Below are 24046 nucleotides of genomic sequence, written 5' to 3'. Positions count from 1 at the left end.
AGTTCACATATCCATGTTATTAACACCCAGGAGTTTACTAGAGTCAAAAATCTAGTTCACATCACCATGTGATTAACACTCAATGAGTTCTAGGGTTTGATCATGTTATGCTTACGAGAGAGATTATTAGTCAACGAGTCTGAACCTTTCAGATCCGTTTGTGCTTTACAAATCTCTATGTCATCTTGTAGATGCAGCTACCACGCGCCATTTGGAACTATTCCAAATAACTTCTCTACTATACGAATCCGGTTTACTACTCAGAGTCATCCCGATTAGTGTCAAAGTTTGCATCGACGTAACCCTTTACGACGAACTATTCTACCAGCTCCATAATCGAGAAAATTCATTAGTCCACTAGTTACTAGGGATAACTTTGACCGTTGTCTAGTGATCCATTCCTGGGTCTCTCTTGCACCCCTTGACTGACTCATGGCAAGGCACACTTCAGGCGCGGTACACAACACAACATACTATAGAGCCTATGTCTTAAGCATAGGAACGACCTTTGTCCTTTCTCTCTCTTCTACCATGGTCCGGTCATGAGTCTTACTCAATACTCACACCTTATAACACAGCCAAGAACTCCTTCTTTGCCGATCTATTTTGAACTCCTTCAAAATCTTGTCACCATATGTATTCATTTGAAAGTACTATTAAGCATTTTTTGATCTATCCTTATAGATATTTATGCTCAATGTTCAAGTAGCTTAATCCAGGTTTTCCATTGAAAAACACTTTTCAAACAACCCTATATGCTTTCCAGAAATTCTACATCATTTCCGATCAACAATATGTCAATAATATATACTCATCAGAAATTCTATAGTGCTCCCACTCACTTCTTTGGAAATACAAGTTTCTGATAAACTTTGTATAAACCCAAAATCTTTGATCATCTCATCAAAGCGTATATTCCAACTTCGAGATGCTTACTCCAGTCCTTAGAAGGATTGCTGGAGCTTTGCATACTTGTTAGCATCTTTTAGGATTGAAAAAACCTTCTGGTTGTATCACATACAACCTTTCCTCAAGAAAATCGTCAAGGAAATAATGTTTTGACATCCTATCTGCAAGATTTCATAAATAAAGCAGTAACTACTAATACAATTCCAACAGACTCTTAGCATCGGTACGAGTGAGAAAGTCTCATCGTAGTCAACTCCTTGAACTTGTCAGAAAACATCTTAGCGACAAGTCGAACTTTCTTAATGGTGACACTTACCATCATTGCCCGTCTTCCTTCTAAAATCCATCTATACCCAACAGCCTTACGACCATCAAGTAGTTCTTCCAAAGTCTACACTTTGTTTTCATACATGGATCCTCTCTCAGATTTTATGGCCTCGAGCCATTTGTCGGAATTCGGGCCCACCATCGCTTCTCCATAGCTCGTAGGTTTATTGTTGTCTAGCAACATGACCTCCAAGACAGGATTACCGTACCACTCCAAAGTAGTACGCGTCCTTGTCGACTTACGAGGTTTGGTAGTGACTTGATCCGAAGTTTCATGATCACTATCATCAGCTTCCACTTCAATTGGTGTAGCGGCCACAGAAACAACTTCCTGTGCCCTGCTACACACTGGTTGAAGTGATGGTTCAATAACCTCATCAAGTCTCCACCATCCTCCCACTCAATTCTTTCGAGAGAAACTTTTCTTCGAGAAAGGACCCGTTTCTAGAAACAATCACTTTTGCTTCCGGATCTAAGATAGGAGATATACCCAAATATTTTGGGCGTCCTATGAAGATGCATTTATCCACTTTGGGTTCGAGCTCATCAGGCTAAAATCTTTTCACATAAGCGTCGCAGCTCCAAACTTCTAAGAAACGACGGCTTAGGTTTCTCTAAACCATAGTTCATACGGTGTCATATCAACGGAATTACGTGGTGCCCTATTTAAAGGGAATGCGGTTGTCTCTAATGTCTAACCCATAAACGATGGTGGTAATTCGATAAGAGACATAATGGTATGCACCACATCCAATAGGGTGCAGCTATGATGTTCAGACACACCATCACACAATGGTGTTCCAGGCAGCATTAGTTGTGAAACAATTTTCACAATGTCTTAATTGTGTACCAAACTCGTAACTCAGATATTCATCTCTATGATCATATCATAGACATTTTATCCTCTTGTCATGACGATCTTCAACTTCACTCTGAAATTACTTGAACCTTTCAATAATTCAGACTAAGTCCTCACACTAAGGACATCTGCCGTGACTATTCCACTATAGTTGGTGCCCACCGTGGGGCCGCGCACGATGGTGTTGAGTTCTTGGAGGGATCTCACCCAAGTATCGAGAAGTTTGCAAATTTTGGATGAAGAAGAACCAGTTGGAAGGATCTGCATCAATTCCCGAGAGGATTGAATCTTTGCTGCTGCTAGACTCATGGAAATTACGGTCAAGTGCTAATAGTTGCACGGTTTACGAGATCTCATTGATTTTGGAATAATACTATGTACTACTTCTAGTACATGAGCTCTAATCAGAGCAAGTTTTGACTAAGTCAACTCCAGTGATCACATCAAGATTCAAGAAGCATTAGAAAGAGATTCCAGCGTAACAATATGGTACAAGACCGTAGGGCCGGCCCTGAGGGGGGGCAGGGGGGCGGCCGCCCCGGGCCCCCAAGATCGAGGGGCCCCCTCTCAGGTATGCAAGTAGCCCAGGGACTCTCCCTAAAAAAAGAAGCGACTGGGAGCTTCAGGCCTTTTGCATGTACAGCTTCATATGGCCCAATTGGATTGCTGGGCTAGGTAATCATGCATGTACGCATTATTTCTCGGAAACAAAAACGCATGCACTATGGCTGATCGATTAGATTAGATCGGATCAGATCATATCGAGGAGGGGTGATGTATCACGCACAACGTTGGCGATCGAGGGAACGAATTCCGCTTCAGGGCGAGCGCCCTTGCCATCACCTGATCGCCGTCTAGTCTCGCCTCTAGCGACCTCGCCTTATCACCTTCATGCGCAAGCAGTAGTCAAGAACAAGCGACCAGAGCGGACAAGGCCTGCTTAGATTGGATCAGAATCTATCAGTTTATTTTTAAATCCGTGTTCTACAGCTCTAAGGTAGCCTCTCTGGTAGTCCCTAGTTCCTAAATTTGTTGTTTGTAAATTGAAGTCGATGCCGAGAATTGTTTTTCATAATCCAATCATTGGATAGGATTAGTGTGTTGAAAACTGCACTATCTGTACTTAATTTCAAGATGACGCAAAAATCAACTTTGTAATTGTCGTGGATTGCATTCCAATCGAACCCGATTTGCTCAGTTTGGATTAATGGTTGCTGAGGTATCACCAGAACAGTGTTGCTGTACAAGTATTTTCAAAGTTGAGCAGATATTGTTTTTGCGACTTTTAGCAAATTTCTATTTCGCAAGAACTAGTCTATATTCAGATATGACCAGTTTCTTATTACAACATGAAAGACGTAGATAACTTCATGTTGAATATCCTGATTTGCTTGTTTTCTTGATTTTTTAAAATCAATCATGATTTGTAGTCTAGAAGTTTGTATATGATGTGCTTTGGAGTTCAAATTAAATGGAGAATCCAGCTATACTTGTATATTTACCTAATAATAATTAATGGGCTAGCTCTAGGAGTTATTTATACATATACTATTAGGTAATTAGGATGTTCAAGAGCCAAGGACAATACATATATTTTTTTATGTTTATATTAAAGGGGCCCCGGGTTTTACTTTCGCCCCGGGCCCCCAAATTGTCAGGACCGGCCCTTTTTTTTAGAGAAAAGGCCAAGGCCCGACTTTATAGATAAAGCCACCAGGCAGCGTCACGGATACCACAGGTTCACAGAAAATCATAACCACACAGAGGAGTTTAAGAGAAACCTAAGCAAGCATGATACAGGCAACTGCCTTACACAGCGCGCAGGCCGGGGAGGAGAAAGACCAAATGTCCGCAAACAACAGCACCAAATTATACGGCAGGGTTATATCTGAGAAGCCGAAGCCCGAATTTTATTGATGAGCAGGCCCAGGGCGTCCCGATCAGGCTCCTTAGTCAATGATCTCCACTGCTGCAAGAATATACATGATTTGAATAGAACATCAGCAGGTTTAAATGGAAAGGTAAGCTCAATAGTAAATTTGTTTCTAATATTCCATAAGGCCCAGCATAAGGCTCCCAAGCCAACCCAAAATACCCTCTTGGTGACCCCGACCAAAGTTTTAGCTAGAGTTCTAATATCAGAAAAAAGAGGAGGGATTCCAAGAAACCCGAAGCCAAGATCTGACGCAAGACCAAACTAATTTGGCAAGTACACAGTTGAAAAAGATGTGGTCGGAATTTTCCAAGGCCCCACACAGGTTACAGAATTCAGAGCCCGGCCCATTGCGTTTTTTGATCTGATTAGCAGTAGGGAGGCGACCACGAAAGGCCTGCCAGAGAAAAATCTTAATTTTCGGAGGAACCCTTGATTTCCAGACACCAGAGAATCTAGCCGAGGGGGTACCACCAATGAGTCTAGAATACAACGACTTAACAGAAAATTTACCAGAGGCCGAAAGTGGCCAAAACACCGAGTCAGCCGACTCCGAGAGCACGGGGAAGAGGGCAGAGAGGCTTTGCCAATCTTCCAACTCTTCAGGAGACAGAGCCCGATGGAAAGCCAAATCCCAATTATTAGCAGCCAGCTCCGCGATGGAGATCTGTGGATTGGGACAATAAGAAAACAGAATCGGAAAGCTCACGGCAAGTGGGGCATCCCCAGACCACCAATCCAACCAAAAACGAACAGCAGACCCATTCCCCACAGAAAACTTGACATGCTCCAAAAAAATCGGCCTAACTTTAATAAGAGCTTTCTAGAACTCAGAACCACGCCGCGCGGGAGCAAACATAGGATTGGAGTGGGGGAAATATTTGGCCTTAAGAATCGAAAACCACAGCGACCCGGCCCCCACAGTCATAATTTTCCACCACCACTTGATGAGCAAACACATGTTCATCACCCGAGTGTTAATAATGCCTAACCCCCCAAGGTTTTTAGGCCTACACATCAGTTGCCACTTAACCAGCCTATATTTTCTTTTGTTATCAGTTGAATTCCAGTAGAAGCCACCCCTATGTTTGTCGAAGCCAAAATGCACGCCATTCGTGAGAAGATAGAAGCCCATAAGAAACATAGGGAGAGAAGACAGGCAAGAATTGATTAAAGCCACTTTGCCTACATTGGTATTATATCTACCCCTCCATGGGAGCACCCTGTTTCCTACTTTAGCAACCACCGGAGCGAAGTCCTTTGCATGAAGGATACCAAGAGAGATAGGAAGTCCTAAATACTTGAAAGGGAAAGAACCTAAAGCGCAATTAAGGAGCCTGTCAACCCGCAAGGCTTCCGCCCCGTCCACACCCGTCACCAGAACCTCACTCTTGGCGAAATTGATCTTCAGACCCGAAACAGCTTCAAAACACAGCAAGATGAATTTAACATTGGCAATACAGGCATTATCCAACTCCACCAATATGATTGTATCATCAGCGTATTGTAGATGGGAGACACCTTCCGGCAGAAGATGGGAGATCACGGGGTAATGTGCCCACAACGGGCCGCCTTGGAGAGCATGCAAGAGAAGGCGTCGGCCACAAAGTTAAAGAGAGCCGGGGAGGCTGGATCCCCTTGGCGAAGGCCCCTGCCATTCGCAAAGAAGTTACTAATAACGACATTCACAGCAACAACAGTATGGCCACCCGAGACCAACTGCATGATACGATGGACATAAGCACCGTCGAACCCTTTGGCAAGAAGGACCTGCTTGAGGAAAGGCCAACTGACCGAGTCATACGCTTTTTCAAAGTCTAACTTAAGAATAACCGCTTTAGCTTTCTGCACGTGAAGGTCGTGAACAATCTCATGAAGGGAAAGAATGCCATCTAGAATGAATCGCCCTTTGATAAAAGCAGATTGAAAGGGGCTAATAACTCTATGCGCAACCGGGGACAGCCGATTCGCAAAGCCTTTGGAAGGGAATTTGGCAAAGTTGTTAATCAACGCTATAGGCCGAAATTGGGAAATAACATCAGCACCCTTGACCTTCGGAATCAAGGATATTACAGCATAATTCAGACGAGAGATATCGACAATCCCAAGACAGAAACCCTGAATAACGCTACACACCAACTATTTCAACTGGGGCCAAAATCTCCGAAAGAAAGGAATGGAAAAGCCATCTGGCCCAGACGCTGCATTGGGGGTAGCAGAATTAACCACGTCCCAGATTTCCTGATCAGAGAGCGGGATCATCAAGGAGGCATTCTCCTCGGGGGAAATTTTAAGACCAGAACTCCAAAGGTGGGGGGAAATGGACAAGCCCGATTGAGGTTTAGCCCCTAACAAAGACGAGAAGAAATCCACTACATGAGCTAGAATCACCGACTGATCAGAGGAGCGCACACCATTAATCATCAGACTGTTAATGTCACAGTGCCTACGCCTACCGTTCGCAATCGCAAAAAAATATGCAGTAGGAGCGTCCCCTTTGAGTGTCCAATTAAGAGTGCCCCTCTGGCGCCAGTAAATCTCAGCCTGATGGTGCAGCTGCAAAAATGCAGCCTCCAGATTATAACAAACGGCCCATCCATCGTCAGAGAGCCGAATAGAGTCAGCAGTACGATCCAGCTCCAGGATCTGATTTTCAAGAAAGGCTTTGGAGCGTCGATCCTCCGCCGCACGGTTACGCGACCACCCTCTAAGAAATTTACGAAGGGAATAGGAGCAAGAATGCCAGTCATCCAGAGGGCCAAAGGAGCGGAGGTTGGAGGAAAGGGAGTGGGAAATTTTCGCAGCGACCATATCGACAAAGCCGTCAACCGACAGCCAAGAAGCATCAAACTGAAATCTGGCCAGAGGTCTATTGCAGTTGGAACCATCGTCAAGAATCAAGGGGGTATGATCAGACCCGACAATGCATTTAGCGAGAAGATAAGACCTAGGGAACAGGGCATCCCACCTGGGACCAAGGAAAACATGATCCAACACGGATCTAATAGGGTTAGCCTGATGATTAGACCAAGTAAAGCGAGCTCCCCCCCCCCCCCCGAGGAAGCTCACGAATGGAGTTAGCACTAATGAAGTCATTAAAAGCATTGGCTAAAGACCAAGAGAAATCATTATTATTCTTGTCAAGAGGGCAACGCAACAAGTTAAAGTCTCCCCCAATAACCATCGGTAAAGTACAAGACTCAATCTTGGTCGAGAGTTCATTAAGAAAAAGGTTCAACAAAGAGTGGTCCGCAGACCCATAAACAATGATGTACTCACAGAGGGCATTCATAGATTTGTGAGACAGAACAACACTAGCCCAAAAAAACCCATGATCAAAAGCAACGAAATCAAAAATATCCTTATTAGAGCCAATCAAAATCCCGCCAGAGTGTCCCGAAGCAGGTAAGAATTGCCAATGAAATCTATCCATACCCACGATAGCAGAGAGCTCACTAGGGGAGAAGGAATCCTGAAAAGTTTCAACCAGCCCCACAAAATCAATAGAGTTAGAACGAACCAAATCTTTAAGTTGGTCAGGGCGCCCCCTAGCACCGAACCCCCTTATATTCCAGAATAAAGCCCTCATTTATACGACAGGTTCTTGATACGGAGACTCGACCTGCAGGGGCCCATGCAGGATTTAGAACGTTTATTAGCACCCCTCTTGGCAAGACAGGAAGGGGGCTGGCCACTACCAGCACCCGAAGCCTCCCCCGCAGCACAGCCAGCATCCGCGACCCGCGAGGCAACAACCTCTTTGGCTTTCGCAATGGCTGCCCGAGCCAATTCATTAGCCCGAATAATGGCAAGAAGCGAACTAGGAGAACCAACAGAAGAATCGACCACCACACCCACATCCGACATAATGTTTAAAAGATGATCATCAGACATCGAAGATAAAACCACCCGAACCGGAGAAACAGCGGCAAATGAGGATGGGGAGGTACCTGGGGGAGGGAGGTCCTTCGCCGCAACCTGCTTCTCCGCCCGTTCCAGGATAGAACCACCAGAGTGCGCCACCCGTCTACCTTTACGGGCCATGGACACCGGGGAACGGATGGCAGGCGACCGCACAGCAGGAGAGCCAACATGGGGGCCCGAGCGGGACATGGAGCCCAGATCTTGATCAAGACGCCGACAAATCCCCGTCATTGATTGCTTCGAGCCCGACGAGTTCCGGCTCTTAGCCGAGTACTTGCGCACTGAGGATTTCTTCTTCAAGGGGGGCTGGGATTCCATCATATCATGAGCAGGAGAGACAGGAAGATCTTCAATTCCCGAGCGGGTGGGGGAGAGAGGGCGAGCAGGAAGATTGGAGCAAGCACCAGACATAGGAGTGGCCGAGCAAGGCGAAGCCTTTGGCAGATCAGCGGCAGTAGTAGGAGTATTCTGAGCAGCAGGGGGATCACCGAGTCATCACGAGGGGCATCACCACCAGGCGCTTGAGATTGAAACAACTCCCGTTCTGAGTCTGCCAGTCCATCCCATTCGGATTGAGTGAAGCGGAGATTAGACCCAAAGCTCTGATTAGGGCCACCAAAGGAACGATCCCCTTCCTTTTCATGCTTATCATGCTTATCCGAAGGATTAACAGATGGAGGGGAGGGGGAGGTGGAGCTTGGAAAGCCGCCGCCGCCCCCTCCACCCGCACCCGCAGTCTGATGCCATTGGGAGATGGGTAAACATCAATGAAACCATGCACACGTTCAGGGTCAACGCACCAAACCTTCATCCTAGCAGGACCAACCTTGTTCAGAGACTCCTCATCCACCTCAATGGGTTTCCCAATCAGAACCCCAAAGGACATGAGAAAAGCGGACGAGCGCAGACCAGCCGGCAGATCATCGATCAACACCCACACTTGAGAGAGAGGGCCAACTGCAGTACCATTGTATGAAGCCGCTTTAACAAAAACCACCAGTTGGTTAAGGGGCAAGGTGAAACTGGTGCAGGAAGCGATCATACGCAGGCATTCTTTGGAGGGGAAGACCACAGAGAAGTCAAAGTCCGATAGCTGCACAACTTGCCAGTCCCAACCAGCCACATCCCAAATGCGGAGCCCTTCCAGAAGAGTTTGGGGAGAGATCTTTTGGTCCTTGACAGAGACAATCGCCGCATTGGACAGCGCAGGTGCCACCTCCCGAATAGGCAGGTCACCATCAAAGGCAAAGAAAGAGCAACCAGGGAGGCCCATACCAAACTGGAAGACCGCGGGAGGCTTCTGCCTATCCATGCAGTTGACCGTGAGGTGACCATCAGAACGGCAAATCAAGCAGAATGGGGGGTTGGTGCAGTGAGACTGGAATTGCCCCGGTCAGTGGCAGGCAAAACAGGTGGGCGCCGAAGGGTTGCTGTGGGAGGAAGGGGAGGGGCGGGGTTGGTGATGCGCCGGAGGAGGAGGAAGGATCTCATCCCCCATGCCCGGAGGGAGGGGCGCCCCCGAGGCTGGACCAGGTGGCCGACGCGCCGGCCCCGCGAAGGAGCGAGGCGGCGGACGAAAACCAGATCCAGCCCCAAACGCGCGAGGAGGCGGGGGAGGCAGGGGCCGAGACGGGGCAGACGAGCCCCGCCCCGCACCCTGAGCAGGAAGGGAAGCCGAGGACGAAGATACCCCGCCGCCGGAGGCCACCGCCGCCTCCCACGGATCCAGCACCGGAGAGGGAGAAGGACCAGATCCAGAGCCCTGCGGCCCAGATCCAGTCACCCCATCCCTCTCCGAGCGCTGCACCCGCTCCGGACCCGAAGCCCAGGCGTCGCGGCCACGAGCCTCCTGCTCGCGCGCCGCCTGCTCCGACTCCAGCTTGGAGCGGAGCGAGGCCTCTAGCTCTAGATCCACCACGGAGGCGGGGGAGTCCTCGCGGCGCCGCTTGCTACCAGAAAGCGCCTCGCAGGAAGAGCCCCTAGATTTGTGCATGGAGATCACCGCGGCAAAAGTAAGAAGGAGGGGTGGAGGTGGAGGGGATCTAAAGACGCGACGGATGGGAAGGCGATAGCGGCGCAAATCAGAGGCGGAAGCAGGAAACCCTAGCAGGCGGACGCCGAACCGCGTGGGATCCATATATAGCCCGAGCAAGTCGTGCCCCCCTGGGCCCGACTCGCCAAATGGGCCGAAGGAGGATGGGGAGCCGGTAGCCGGGTGTTGGGCCCAACTAGGCCAAAAGAAACGAGCGGGGGAAAATCGACCACCGAAGAAAGGAGGGGGTGGCCCACTAGCCAACACCGCCCCGATAGGCCCATCAGGCCCACACAAAGGGCAGGCCCGCAGGCCGGAGGCCACCGCACTGAGATCTGGATCTAGGGTACACGGGGCAACCGCCGGCACCGCCGACGCCGCCACCGGCGACGAAGCCACAGCAGTCGAAGACGGAGAAGGAGAGGGAGAGGGAGATGGAGATGGGGAGCCTCCAAGCTCCCCATCAGGAGCACAACCCAAGATACCAGGAGCAGGAGATGCGACCGCAAACTTACCAGATTTATGTCGACGCCGCGAGATCCGGATCCAGTTGTCGACCGACGGAGACACCACCACCGGCCGGCCTCGACCCCCGGGGGCGAACTTACGAAGGCGAGTGGCGGCACAGGCCACCCCCACCCCCCGAGCAGGTCACCGCACCACCGGGGGAGGGGGAAGGAGACTGCGAATCCTCCACATCCGACCCCAGGGCCCAAAAACGAGAACCAAGCACCGGCAGCGGAGAGGAGGGAGGGGAGAAACCCATTTGCGGAGAGCCAGGGGGAGAGGGGGAGAGCAGCTGCACATGGAGAGGATGGCGACCGGACACCGGCCACCTGGGAAGGGCGGGGGGCAGTCCTACCGAGGCAAGGAAGAGGGGAGGAAGGAAGGGGAGAGAGGGAGGAGAGAGGAGCCATCCGGCTCCTCAAAATTCAATCGTCTCGTCAGGACCGGCCCTGCAAGACCGGGTCTCAGAAGGAATCTGGTCTGTCTTGTACGGTCGGTTGAAAGAAAAAGAAAAAACTATATGCCACGACCCAGATGCAGATACGACGGTGACCCGGTTTCACCGCATTGATTTTCCTCAAGCCGGCCTGCTTCCTGCTGCGGCACTACTAAGGCTCGCCTCGCCGGCACCAGTCCGCCGATCTACGCCTCCGCTTTCGTCAAGATGGTTCGAGCCGCCGCTGTACTCGTTGAGTCGCTGACTCCTTTTTTTTTGCTGCTTCCGCCGCCCCCACGGCCGTGTTGAGTAGGCGCTGCGAGTCGCCTCTGTATATATCTCACGGGAATCTAGCAGCACATGTGACGGGATGACCATCAGTGCTACATCTACATACATCCAAAAAATCCAAAGTCTAATTACCATATTAGCACATCTCATGGGAGGTCAAACTAACCACGACCAGGACAAGGACAGGGAGATGGATTCGGACACTGCCGCTTCGGTGTCCGTCTGCTTCCATCGCAAGCCATCGCCGGATGGTCTCCACGGTGCGTGGTCGTCGAGCTGTGTCTGCCTCCGTCTGATCTTCATCGCGCCACACCCGACTCAGCCTGGGGCGAGTTGCAGTCGCTGCTCTTCCGTCGTTTGCGCCATGCCGGGCCGCCAGGGATCGGCTTCGGATCGCCGCCTCCAGCACCCCTCTGCCGCCGGGTTAATAGCCGCTTCGCGCCAATCCGAGTCACCGTCGCGAGCCTGTCTTGGTCATCTCTGCCACAGCACCGCCTCTAAGCCGCTTCCGACCACGTGGCCGCGCCTGGCCACAGCCTCGCGTCTGTCTTGCGATGAGCCCCCGCAGTTTCAAGCTGCCCGCCTGGCCATCTGCTGCTGAGCTGCCACAGCCGTGTTTCCGCCTCCGCCCCTGCTTTGCCGCTGGAACAGTCAATGAGACGCCTCGCCTTCGACGCCCTTGAGGCGCCCTTGCTAGAGCGGTCTCACCTCTAGGCCATGGTTGGGCCACCTTCTCCAAGCCGTTTTCAAATCAGCCAGGCACCATGGCATCGCCGGTTCACAGCTCTCCACCCAAGCCCCAGGATCAAAGCAAGGCACTTATTGCTATCCACGTGAAAGCCATAGCTCGGGGGTACTAGTACTCAGTCAACATCTGTTTGTGCCATGCTATACGGCGGGTACACGTACCAGTGCTCCGGCTGTAGATCAACACTGACAGAGGAAGAAGACCGCTATTCATTACATAGGTGTCGCAAAGGGGCGTGCACAAATATTATTTTTGCACTATCGCTTCTCCGTAACGTGCTGCTCGACAGAGACGTGCAGGCCGCCGCCCTCATATTTTCAGGCTACATCGATGCCACAGCCGTCTATCGCGACCGCACCGGCCTACAACGCCACAACCGGCTCATCTGTCTGTGCCGCCTCAGATGTTGCGATCGTCTTTACCATCCGTTTCTTGCGAGCTGGTCTTCATCAATACACCGGGTTGCATCTATCTGCGTAAGCTGTTTATTGAGTATGAGCAAGTCACTGCTTGGATAGCCCGGTTTTTCTTCCAACAACTTGGAGGCAAATTATCATGCATTATTAGCCGCCATTTGCACCGGACGGCTCAATGGGTAGGCGCACAAGTCGCCGCCAATACAGTTCGGTTAACTTCAAACATCCAGTTGGAAGGAACCATTGGCCGAGTTGCTGACACGGCTCATACGGGATCATTTATAACCCGCCGCAGTCACCTCAACATTCTGTGGATTCACATGGCGCTATCAACACCAATGATATACACCTTCTGCTATGGTCAAATATGGAGAATCTCAAAGACAACTCCTCGAGCCGCCTTGAGACTCGGGGGCTACATGGACATGGCTCAGTAAATGTTGCCAGTTTAAAGGCCGTCGAAAAATTTCCGGCTCAAAATGAAGAATTCCGGTTCAAAATCCAGTTCAAGAGAAATCTGTCTCTCACAAAGCTTTGAAGCTCTCAATATCCGGTTTAAAATTCCGGTTCAAGAAGAATTCATTACTCACAAGTTCGAGGTTCTCAGAAAAATTAAAGGGACCAAAGAGAGTTTGTTGCAACACACAACTCAAACATAGGTACCCTGCTCCAAGACCATTGGGGGCTGATCGTATTCGAATCTAGCTTAACCCCTTTGGCACGGCTTCTTGATCATATTCGAATCATAGCCGTTCAAACCTTTTGATCACTTGGGGGCTGGATCGTATTCGAATCATAGCTTAACCCCTCTTGGGTCCGACCCTAATCGTATTCGAATCAGAGTCGTTAAAAATTCTCAAGGTCACTTGGGGGCTTCCCGTTCAAACATAGGTTGTATTCGAACCAAAGAGAACATAGCTGTCGGTACCCTTTTGATCGGCGCAATGCCAAAACCCACTTGGGGGCTTCTTGATCGTATTCGAATCATAGCTTAACCCCTCTTGGGTCCGACCTAGATCGTATTCGAATCAGAGTCGTTAACTATTCTCAAGGTCATTTGGGGGCTTCCTGTTCAAACATAGGTCGTATTCGAACCAAACAGAACATAGCTGTCGGTACCCTCTTGATCGGCGCAATGCCAAAGCCACTGGGGGCTACATGGTCGTATTCGAACCCTAGCTTAACCCCTTTGGGACGGTTTACTGATCGTATTCGAATCAGAAGCCTTAATTTGTATTTCTATTCTTTTTTGCTTAAGTCTTTTTTGAAAGCATTCTTTGGATTTGTCTTGAGACCTTTTCTGTGTTCATGTTCTTTGACTGCTAAGCAAGGTTTGCAGGTCAGCCTCGATGATGGTACTGACGTCGACATCGACACCGACAGCGCCGGCACCGATGGCGGCACCGAGACCGGTGGGGAAGGTACCGGCGGGGAAGATACCGGCGGGGAAGGTACCGGCCCCGATGCCGCTACCGAAAAGAGGAAGCATAAGAAGTAGAGGATACGAAAACCTAACAAACTAGGGATTGGACGACTTGTGATCACAAAGATGGCACCTGGCAAGTTTGAGCCATTAGAGCCGGAAGAACCTCGCAAGTGCTATGGGAACCAAGTAGGATGAATCCTATGGGAATGGGCGAGCATCAACGACGATGACTTAAGGAGTAAAGAACATTTGACACAGTTGCTCCTAATGAAGTTACACAAGAGATTCAAGTTCCCCGACCGGGATGATAACATAGAACAACCGTGGGATGATCCGAAGATGAAAAAGATTAACAATCACGCCATGGGAATGTTCAGCAATGATTTGGCCTCCTGGAAAGGGAGGGTGAAACGAGCTATTGAGGCTGATGAACCACTATCCAAGATTCTGGAGGAAAATCCGACACTTACGGAAGAGGATTTCGAAAAGTTCAAGGACACTTGCGCTACCGAGGCAGCCAAGGCTAAGGCTGCGAAATTCAAGAGCCTTCAGCAAAGGAACACGGGGAAGCATCGCCTCGGAAGCCGTGGCTACCTCGGTAAAAGGCCCATGTGGGATAAGGAGGACGCGGAACGTGAAGCCGCGGGTCTCCCAAACCCCTTCGCGAAGTTCACCAACCCCTTGGAGCATGACTTCATCAGGGCCCGCTACAAGTGGGACAAGGAGAAAAAGATTTTTTACACGGACAAGATCACGAGGAAATTGATTAGACTACTGGAGAAGCAACACCAGCTTGCAGCCGAAAGCCCTACTTCTCCGATGAGGCCCAAGTGGGACACCCCTCTCAACCGGGCCTTGAACGAACTTAAGGGACTCCCTTTGGGCCAGCGCACGCAATATGGTCGTGTGCACGGCGCTGGAGATGGCGCCACATGGATGGTGTTTTACAAAGAGGGCCCGGAGGCCAAGAAGCAGAAAAAGAAGTTTAGTCAGGCGGACATCAACGCGAAGGTGAAGCTCGCGGTCGAGAAAAAAGCAGCTGAGGACGCGGAAAAAATAGCCAAGGAGAAAAATGAGTTGCTACAGCAGGCAGTCAATGCATCTGTAACTGCCTGCAGAAATGATTTCGCTACTAACTTGGTTCCAGCTATCATCAACTGGACGAAGGAAAATCCAGACAAGACGATACATGATTTCTCGATGCCCAGTTTTGTCGGGAGCAACTCCATGAACCACAACAACATCGCACCATCACTTTCTCGCGCAACCGGGCCTCCTCTCGCAGCCGCTCCCACTCATAGCAGCCCGTCCTCAGTCTCAGGCGCGCTAGGTGGGCATTCGTCTTTGGCTGAGCTCGACGCCGTCATGGTAATTACATGTCGCACCAACATATATATATATATATATATATATACATATATAATATTCCATTTTTGTTGCCTTTCGGTGGTTTTACGCCACAGACATATGTGTTTGCAGGCGAAAGAAACCCCGTGCACCATACTCTACTTGATCAAAGGCCAGAAGGTGGACGTGGAAAAGGGGATGATAATGGGCCCCTCGCAACCGACGTTCCACAACCAGCCGATCCCCGCTGGGCACTTCAGGGTTAGCTTGACCAGTGTGAAATCGGAGCACGAGGATTTGCCTCCTCCAGTACAACATGTGGGAGTGGACGACGAGACCCCGCCGCGGATTGGAAGCTGCAAGGGTTGGGTGCTGCTATGGCCGAAGAATCTTATTCGTCTGGAGTCGGCCGAGAGCACACCAATAACCACACATCAACAAGCATGTGCGGAGACCACCACCCCGCCTACGCAATTACCAGCTCCTGTAGTGCCGGGTGAGAGCGGCAGACAACATGATGAAGGGGGTGCAATAGTACTGGCTGATGTAATTTCTCCTGTAGAACAGAGAATGGATGATGAGACGGAGGTCGACCCTAGGGATTTCCTCAATACAAATGCGTATGACTGTGACATAGATATGATGAGTCAACCATATGACGAATCGGGCTATAAGCTTGCTAATGAGGATATGGATGATATGCCCGGGCAGGATCATAGCAGGGATTGCAAAAAGTCTCTCTTCATGAAATCCTCACAGGACACGCCTGAAGATGCCGCCTCAACACAGGCTCAAGTAGACAGGCGTGAGGGTCGTACAATACTTAGCCCAGGAACACTGGGGCAGGGGTTAAGGAAGGGTCTGGAAGGTGTGCCCAAGAAAAAGGAGAGGAATAGATCGGGGAAGATAACTGCCTCCAAACAAGCCAGAGCACATAGCAGCCAAACGATGCATTCTGAAGAGCGTGTACCCGTGAAAGGTGCGGTCATGTTCCATCTCACGGGAGAGCCGATGCTACCGACGAAAGCGCTGGAGGCACTATCAGGGGATCTCAGGAGACTGCACGACCATGTGCTGTCGACTGAGAAAAGCCTACTAGCCTCAAAGGATCCAGGATATCCGACATACGCGGCTCGTGTGCCTAAGGGGAAGTGCTATGTCGAGACACGGCCCGCGAAGGTGTTCTTCCTACAGTTTGACCATATCTTTGAGATGTTTCTAACAAGGCGGCTCGATTTTACAATCGTCCGCCTTTTTGCGCTACATATGAGCTCCGTCATGAAGAGTGAAGAAGTCTCGCAAATATGTGTGGCGGATCCGTACTACATGCACGAGTCTTTCTTGAGTCTCGGCAACTTTGAGCGTGAAACTGCTAGGGAGTATCTCCAAAACTTCATGGTATAGAATAAGGACCGGGAAATTGTCCTCGTGCCTTATCATCCAAAGTAAGTCAGTTCCGGACAACCCTTTCATACATTTCAATCATTCCTTCTCTTTCATATGGGGAATAATTTGAGGTGTCTTTTCCCCGCAGCAACGGGCGCGCCGTCCTTATCGTTCTTTACCCGCAAGTCTCCCACGTCGTGTATTTTGACCCTTCCAGAGACTACGAGAAAAAATACTACACCCACATAATGAATGTTCTAGATGATGCTCTCCAAGGCTTCAGCTTTAGAGGTGGCCACGTGCAGATCAGGAAAGAAAGGAACAAGAAGATGGGTTTCACGCACAAAACTAACTTCTCCTGCATCCATGTCCAAAACCAAGCAAGAAGGATGGATTCTACATCGTCCATCTCATGATTCAGTTCAATACGGATCACCAAAAGCTTCGCATGAGAAGCAGAAATGATGATCATATCCACAAGTGGCTAGAATCTCATGGAGAAGCGGATTATAAACTTAGAGATGACTTCTTTCGCATCCAAAGCGACATTGCGACGATCATCATGAAAGAAGTCGTCGATGAGAAGGGGATGTTCCACCACGGCCCTATATCACGAGCTGACGTCCGAACTCGCATAGGCATGCAACGTCTAGACCTCACGCCGTTCAAGAAGCTAGGGTTCATCCTCGATGATATGGAAGGATGGAACTTCTAGTGATTTATGATGCCGATGATGATGATATGTGTCGGTTGAACTTGTATACTTTTTGTAGCGATGAAACTTTGTGATGTCCACGGTCCCTGCCGAACTTGCGTAATGCTACTTTGTTAGTTTGCGTACGAGGACCTGCGTACCTCTAGTTAATTAATTTGCATACTGTATGTTGCATCTAGTTGCTAACCCTTTCTTTTTCGGTGTTGCTCTAGTATATTTTGTTGCATATATATGATTGTACATCCTCTTCATGAACATGCATCTCTAACAGGTACCTAGTTTCTTGATGGCGAGATGGAATTGCTATGTCGTGTACAAAGGGAAGGTTCCGGGGGTGTACAATGAGTGGCATGAGTGTCAGGCACAAGTGAATGGGTTCACGGGCGCCAACCATAAAGGCTTCAAAAGCAGACAAGAAGGAGAAGCTAGTTACTTGAGGTTCACGCTAGCGCGAGAGAGGACTCATAACCGCCACCTCATGTACTGCATAGTTCCGCTCTCACTCATAGTGATAGCTCTTCTTGAGTATACCTTTGTTTAGATGGATGACGTTGTTGTAGTTGCAAGTATTCGAGACTTGCATGTATCGCTATTTTCGAGATGATGACAAGATACCACTTTGTGTTGCATGATGATTATGATGAGACTATTTGTATGTATATGCTATTATTACATTTGTGGTCTCGCAGGCATTTGTATGTGTATCATGATGACATTTCTATGTGCTAAAGATTCTTCTATAAAGTCTGTCAAATACAAAACAAATATGCCGAACAAAAAAAACAACAAAAAACTACTTAAATTAGCAGTAGCGAGTGTATAAAAGTTAGCAGCAGCGCCGCGATAGCAGTAGCGCGTCCAGGCAAAGCGCGCTAGAGCTACTAGCAGTAGCAAGCTTCCACTAACCGCGCTGCTGCTACACTTGTGTAGCAGTAGCGCCGGTGAGCACGCGCTACTGCTATGTGTTAGCTGTAGCGCCTTATTAGTAGCGCCTCCCCCGCGCTACTAATACACCTAAAACCCGCGCTGCTGCTAGCCTTTTCTCTAGTAGTGTCAAGTTATTTCCGTTCTCATTAAAGGGTGATGGTAAGACTTGGTACAATACTCTTGCTCCCGTTTGTGTGCGTAGTCCCCAGGATATGATTTATTACTTCTCTGAAAAATATTTTCCTGCTCATAAGAAACAAGATGCCTTACAGGAAATATTTAACTTTGTGCAAATTGAAGAAGAGAGTCTCCCACAAGCTTGGGGGAGGCTTGTCCAATTTCTAAATGCTTTGCCTGATCATCCTCTCAAGAAAAATGAAATACCTGATATTTTCTATAATGGACTAACCAATGCTTCTAGGGACTTCCTAGATAGTTGTGCTGGTTGTGTTTTCAGGGAAAGAACTATTGAGCAAGCTAAGGAATTATTGAATAACATATTGAAAAAGTATGATGATTGGACTCTTCCTGAACCACCGCCTAAACCCACTCCGAAGAAGCAGGGCATCTTATATCTCAGTCCTGAAGATATGCAAGAGGCAAAGAAATCTATGAAGGAAAAAGGTATTAGAGCAGAGGATGTTAAAAATTTACCACCTATCAAAGAAATACATGGGCCTGATACACCACCACCACCTAAGGTGGTAGAGGTAAATTCTTTAATGAAATTCAATGACAATGATAATCCTTATAGTAAACATCCTAGTCAATGCCTTTATGAGCTTGAAAACTATATTAGAAAGCAAGATCACTTCAATGGAAATGTTATGAAACAACTGAAATATAATTCTGATATGATTGCTTGCTTGAGTGACTTGTTATTTAGAATCTCAAATGATGTTAGAGGTGTTGGAAAACATGCCTCTATGGTTCAAACTGAACTAGAACAAGTTGCTAAATCTCAAAGAGACTTGCTTGCTGAAATGAACAACAACATACATGACTTTGTTGTTAGAGTGGCAACTAGACGGGGTAAAATGACTCAGGAACCACTTTATCCTAAGGAACACCCTAAAACAATTGAACAAGATTCACAAAGAAATAACACTGTTGCACCTAGTCCATCTAAAAAGAAAAAGAAAAAGTAAAAGTAAAAGAAAAATGATAGGACTTTGCATGCCTCTATTGAACCTGAAATAGAAAAACCTCCTGAAGCTAATAATGATGTTTCTATCTCTGATGCTGAAACTAGATCTGGTAATGAACATTCACCTAGTGATAATGAAAATGATAAGGATGATGTTCATGAAGATACTCAACGAGACAATATTAAACAACCAGATAACGATGTTGAGATAGAACCAACTATTGATCTTGATAACCCACAATCTAAAAATACAAGATATGACAAAAGAGACTTTGTTGCTAGAAAACATGGAAAATAAAGAGAACAATGGGTCCAAAAACCCATGCCCTTTCCACCTAAATCCACTAAGAAAAAGGATAATGACGAATTTGAGCGCTTTGCTGAAATGCTTAGGCCAGTCTTTTTGCGTACTCGCTTGACTGATATTTTAAAGATTGCCCCTTCTGCAAAATATATGAAAGACATCATCACTAATAAAATAAAAATATCGGAAGCTGAAATCTCCACTATGCTTGCTAATCATTCTTTTAAGGATGGAGTACCAAAAAACTTGGAGATCCGGGAATACCAACTATACCTTGCTCCATAAAAAGAAATTATGTTAAAACTGCTTTGTGTGATTTGGGAGCTGGTGTTAGTGTTATGCCTATATCCTTATATAAAAGACTTGATTTGAATAAACTCACACCTACTGAAATATCTTTGCACATGGCTGACAAATCAACTGCCATACCTATTGGTATTTGTGAGGATGTGCCCATTGTTGTTGCAAATCTTACTATCTTGACTGACTTTGTTATACTTGAGATGCCCGAGGACGACAACATGTCGATTATCCTTGGTAGACCCTTATTGAATACTACAGGGGCTGTTATTGATTTCAATAAAGGCAAGGTCACTTTTCATATCAATGGTAATGAGCATACGGTGCATTTTCCGAAGAAACAATCCCAAGTGAATGGTATTAATGCTATTGAAAAATCTTCGACGCTCACTATTGGAAGTTTTTAACTACCTCTACCTATTGCCAAAAAGAAATATGAAATGCTTATTGTTGGGGCCGTTGAGGTAACTTAGTGTTTTTACGGAAATTCTTCTGTTTCATGTTAATCGAAGGTGGTTGTTAATAAGACTTGATCAATCTTATTAATAGATCATTTTTGAAAGGTATGAAGTTGATGGACCTAGCAGGGACAACCTTCTGTTTCCCACTCTTGTTTTCTGGTTTTTCTTAGTTAAATAAAATAAAATGCATGTATTGTCAGTTTTTTGAATTTTCTGTGTAATAAAAAAATTGACCCAAAAATAGAAGTTCTCATAATGCCATGAAAATTTAATACAATTTTTTTTGAATATTTATGAATTTTTAGTGCAAATAACATCAGGGGGTCCTCCAGGTGGGCACAACCCACCTAGGCACGCCAGCAGCCCCAGGCGCGTCCTGGTGGGTTGTGGGCCCCACATGGGCCCCCTCACTTACCTCTTTAGCCCATGTCATCACCTACGTCCAGAAATAAATCACTATTGCTCTCTCTCTCTCTCGTTCTTGCTTTCAAACCCGCGGATTTCGATCTCTTCACTTGAAGCTCCATTTCCGAAACTGTTTTGGGGGATTGCTACATGGTATGTGACTCCTCCATTGGTCCAATTAGTTTTTCTTTTAATGGTTTATATTTTGAATAATTAGCTACTCTTGCTGCTGCTGTAGATGAGCTTGCATGTTGAACTCTTAGAGTTATAAGTAGTTTGAATGCTTGAAATGGCCTCTATGCATCCTTATGAGTAGTTGCTATTAATCTTGTAAAGTTTTATTGACAAAAATTTTGTGACCCAGAATTTTTTTAGAAAATTGTACGCAAATAATATGAACTTCTTTGGAAGGAGTTCTTCGAGGTGGAGGTCCTCGGAGGCATCTTCTAGTAGTGGCTCAACCTATCGGTCTTATGTTGAACCAAGTACAAGTTCAATACGGGACGCCGCTACCAAATCATGCTTATGGTCGTGCAACAATTTCATGTTGAGTACATGTTTTAAATAAGAATTCGAGCAATATGTTCACAATGCCGAGGTTGGTCCCCACATTCAAGATAAGTGCAAATAGTACCTCAGTCTGACAGAATCATTTATTAATGAGTTTAAATTTCATCCTCGTGAGTCTAGGGTCTCGTTTAAACTTTCTGCCCATTCGCTTACCATGCCTCTAGACGCGTTTAGTGGTGTGTGTAAAATTCCATTTTGGGGTTTGTTGGATGAACCACCAAGATCTGAGTATGGGACATTTTTGACTAGCCTTTGCTTTGGTGAAACTAGAGGAGTGACACAGGGTAGAATAAGAAGCATTCATTTCCCATCAATTCAATACTTTGCACTGTTTAATGGAAAATGCATCATAGGCAAACAAGACTGTAGTATGATTTGTGCTCCTCATTTGAGCCTCATACATACCGCTCTCACCGGTGTTAAATGCTATAACCTTTGAGCGATTGTTGCATGTAGGTTGCAACACAACGCTGGTAGTGGATATTTTTATGGTGGGATTTATGCTTCACGTTTAGCAGAGGAGTTCCGTGTATCACCTTGGCCTGATGATCCCATCCTTCCTACCCAGTACTTAGACTTTGAGGCCATGAAACGTCATAAGTTCCTCAGTGGTGAAATTAATAGTTATACATATAACTTATTGTTTAATAAAAAGTCATTCATGGACACCTTTTTGCCTGCACCTGCTTTGTTTGATCCTATTGCCAAGGGAGGATACATGATTATGCCAGATGACATTATCGCCTATCGGAACGCCCAGGCAGCAGCAGAGGAGGAGCCTCAGGAGTGGGATGCTCAAGTGCCTTCCCCCAGCACTTCCACGTGGGACCAGACGACTACTATGAGTGGTGATTACCAAGCTTGGCCAAAAGCCTAAGCTTGGGGGAGTACGTATTTCCACCGACATTGCATGCATGTTCACACATTTCATTTCAGTTGTCAGTGTCTACACTTTTTCATTGTATTACCCGTGCTAGATTTATTTTCTCTCTTTCTACTTGTGTGTTTGAAAAACTTTGAGAAAACCCAAAAATATTTCTTGCTTCTTTCCAGTTTTTCTTTCTATCTTGGTTAGTAATAGTATTTAAAAGAAAACCCAAAAGGACTTCCTTGTTCTTCTTTTGCTTGTTGGGAGCTTTCCCGTGTAAATAGCTTTTTCTCATTTCTGTTTTTTCTTTTTCTTTAATTTGCTTACTTCTAGAAAAAACTAAAAACTCCAAAAATATTTCAGTGTGTTTCTCTGAATTTGTTTTCCGTTTATTGAGTCATACCAAGGAGAAGACCATGATGAAATTGTTGAGTGGCTCTCATATGCATTATGGTTGATCTAACAAAGAGCCCAAGTTACCTTGTCATCTCCTTTGAATAAAAATGTTTGCAGATTCGAGCTTAGTCCACGACACTCTTGCACTATTATGATTTTCATATCATTCGGCCGTGCAAGTGAAAGGAAATAATGATGATATTTGTTGAACTGGCCGTGGTAGAGAGAAACGGGTATGAACTCAACATGTTCTGTTTTTGTAAATATGTTTAACCTAGTATCCATGATTTAGCCTATTATGATCAAACATGTTTGCAATGACAATTAGATATTATAGTTTCTCATGCCATGCTTAAGTAGCTAGGAGTGGATAATGATTTATCTTGGATGTTAACATTGCGTTAAAATGATTGTGATATAGTATGATGATATGGTATCCTCCTCTGAATGTTCGAGTGGCTTGACATGGCACATGTTCTAGCATGTAGTTGAATCAAAACCAACATAGACTCTACGATATTTATGTTCATGGTGTTCAAATCCTACTCATGCTAGTATCCAATGTTACTTATGCATAATGCATGTTCATGACCGTTTTCGCTCTCTAGCTGGCCGCTTCTCAACCTATTTGCTATCCTTCGCCTGTACTAAGCAGGAATACTGCTTGTGCATCAAAATCCTAAAACCAACTTATTCCATATGAGTCCACCATACCTACCTATATGCAGTATTACCCTGCAGTTCTAAGTAAGTTTGCATGTGCCACCTCTAAAAACTTCAAATAAACATCTGTTTTTGTGTGCTTGGATTGTTTATAGAGTGACGTGAGGTAGTCAATATCTTCCATGCTAAGCAGGTTATTCTCATGATGAGTGTTTATTCACTCGTCCTTGCACGTGAGGGGCGGTAATAGGGATTCCCGGTCTCGAATTCAAAAATTGCAAATAATATAAACAAAACTGCCCCAGGACTGATGTTGGTATGGATGACACCCGTGGATTCGGTTAGCCCTGGAGTGTGTTTGTTGGTGGAGGGGGAGTAAACCTTTACTTTCATCGCTTGGGAACAGCCACTAATGTGTTTAGCATGGAAGATATCGATAACTAATGGTCGCGAAGTAAACAGGAAGGGTGCATTTCTCAAAATTTCATTTATCTCTGTTAAAAGAAAACCTGAGCTCTGGTACCACTACAAATCACTGCTTCCCTCTGCGAAGGGACAATCTATTTAGTTTATGTTGTGTCATCACTTTCTCAAATAAGCACCAGATCTGAGAGAACTATAGTCATCATCATTCATTGTGTGTAGCTAATGTTGGATGCATCATGACTGGATCTTTTCTACCATGAATTGCAATGTTTAATCGCTTCTTGAACTTTGGAGGTGCTCTGCATTTATGTTTTTCGGTCTCA

The sequence above is a fragment of the Triticum aestivum genome, chromosome 4B (genome assembly GCF_018294505.1).
Source record: "Triticum aestivum cultivar Chinese Spring chromosome 4B, IWGSC CS RefSeq v2.1, whole genome shotgun sequence".
NCBI lineage: Eukaryota > Viridiplantae > Streptophyta > Magnoliopsida > Poales > Poaceae > Triticum > Triticum aestivum.
This window is presented reverse-complemented; position numbering follows the sequence as displayed.